We start from the raw sequence: 2,484 nt of genomic DNA, 5'->3' as shown, positions 1-2,484 counted from the left end.
AAATATAATGATATTGGTAAAATATATTAATTACATTACACTTTTTAATTGATTACTTATTAATTATGGTTCTGTGGACCACAAGGTCCATTTGAACTTGAAGGTCGGCAGTTAGTATTCACCAGCTGCTCCTCAAAACCCATTACCCATGGCAAGCAAGGATTTCCTTGTAGCTCTCATCAAGGTGTTACTTGGTTTAGAGAGCTACCACCGGGTGACCTTCACACGGGTTCCTTCACTCCTACAACTGTGCTCTTGAACACTTTAAAGAAGTCTTGTGCAGCAGATTTCCCAATGCATTAGTTATTTGCATTATGCAGTATTTCTCCTTTTGTGACTGACTAATTTCACTCAGAATAATGTCCTCAAGGTTCATCAATGTTCTGCAATGGCTTGCAGCTTCCGTGTTGTTCTTCAAGGTAGCAGAGTATTCTATTGTGTGTATGTACCACAGTTTGTTTGTCCATTCTTAAAATTGGTTGTCTCCATTTTTTTTTGCTATTGTAAGTAGCGTGGCTATGAACATTGGTGTGCATATATCTACTCGTGTTATGGCTCGTGTTTCTTGTGGGTAAATACCAAGTAGAGGAATTGCTGGATCATAGGTAAATCTATTTCGAACCTTCTGAGGAAGCGCCATATTGTTTTCAAGAGGGGTTGGACCATTTTGCATTCCCATCAACAATGTAGGAGTGTCCTAGTCTTTCCACATCCTCAACAGCATTTGTTGTCCTCTGCTTTTTTGATCTTTGCTATTATTGCTGGTGTGAGATTATATATCATTGTTGTTTTGCTTCACATCTTTCTGATGGCTAGTGATCGTGAACATTTCTTCATATGTTTGTTGAATGCGCGGATCTCCTCCTTGGTGAAGTGTCTGCCTGTTCATGCCTTTGCCCAATTTTTAATTGGGTTATTTGTCTTTTTTCTTGTAGAGGTGTTGTAGTTTCCTATATATTATAGAAATGAGTTATTTGTTTGATGTGTCATTGCAAAAGATTTTTCCCCATTCTTTGGGTTCCCTTTTTACTCATTTGGTGAAGTCTTCTGATGCACATATGTTTTTAATTTTTAGTATGTCCCAATTATCTAGTTTGTCTACTTTTGTTTAATTTTCAAAATGTTTGGTAGTCTGTATATGACCTGAATTAACACCTTCACATGTCCATGTATTCGACTCTGTTGCTTTGGTCTTCTTATTGTTGATTTCTATTTTGATAGCATTGTGATCTCAGAAGATGGTCTGTAGAGTTTTGTTGCTTGTAAATTTATGGAGGTTTGCTTTGTGACCTAACACATGGCCAAATCTAGAAAATGTTCCATGCACACTGGAGAAGAATGTGTATTGTGCTGTTGTTGAATTGAATGCTCTATGTACATCTATGATTTTAAGTTGGCTGATTGTGTTGTTTAGTTCCTCTGTAGTTTTGTCGACTTTTTTTCTGGTTGTTCTTTCCCTTTTTGAGAGTGGTGTGTTAAAATCTCCCACTATAATTGTAGATTTATCTATTTCTTTCTTCAATTCCCATAAGGTATGCTTCATGTATATTGGTGCTCTTTCATTGGGAGTTTATATATTTATTGTGGTTATGTCGTCTTGCTCAATTGACCCTTTGATCATGAGCTAGTATCCTTCTTTGTCTCTTATGTTGGTTTTTATCTTAAAGTTTACTTTGTTGGAGTTTAGTATTGCCAGTCCTGCTTGTTTATTGTTGCAGTTAGCTTGGTAAATTTTTTTCCATCCATTAACTTTTAGTCTATTTTTGTCTTTGTGTGTAAAGTGTGTCTCTTGCAGACAGCATATTGAAGGGTCTTGTTTTCTTATCCATTCTGCCTCTCTCTCTTCACTGGTGTATTCAATCCATTGACAGTCAATATAATTATCAAAAAGTATGAATTGATTGCTGTTGTTACGTTACTTTTTTGGTGGTACTGTTCGTTCTTTTGGTCTGCATGCCTTCTTGTGTTGGGTTTGTGTTTTTTGTGCTGTTTCTTGTCTATTTCTTTTTGTTTTCATGCTTGCTTGTTCTGCTTGGATATTCGTTTTTATGATAAGTTTTGAAGTATTAATTTACTTTGGGGTTGCCTTATAGTCTACTAATGTTTTCTCTCCATTTAAGAAATCCATTTTATCATGTGATTTTTCTGACATCCTCACCACCTGGGTCTCTGTTGCTACATTTGTCCCTGCTTTGACATTGATAAAATTTTGAACTTCAGTTGACCTCCCAGATCCTTTGAGTTTATTGTTGTAGTCTTTTTCTGTTCTGGACTCTGCTATCTGTTGACTGAGTTCCAGGTGATGTTGCCATGCCTGTCAATCTCTGTTGTCTGTTCTTGTTGGTTTTCAGTCCACAGAACTCCCTTTAGGATGTTTTGAAATGCTGGGTTGGTTTTGATAAAATCTCAGATTCTGTTTATCGTGGAATGTCTTGATCTCACCATTGTATTTGATTGATAGTTTTGCTGGATAGACAATTCTTG

General features: G+C 36.4%; 1 pseudogene; it reads right to left on the bottom strand.

Moving 5' to 3' along the window:
• LOC102833004 overlaps nt 1-2,484 on the bottom strand; it is a 19,572-nt pseudogene that overhangs the window by 10,814 nt on the left and 6,274 nt on the right.

Source organism: Chrysochloris asiatica, unplaced genomic scaffold (assembly GCF_000296735.1).
Source record: "Chrysochloris asiatica unplaced genomic scaffold, ChrAsi1.0 scaffold00535, whole genome shotgun sequence".
Lineage (NCBI taxonomy): Eukaryota > Metazoa > Chordata > Mammalia > Afrosoricida > Chrysochloridae > Chrysochloris > Chrysochloris asiatica.
Note: the sequence above shows the minus strand (reverse complement) of the source record. Positions and strands in the feature narration are given on the sequence as shown.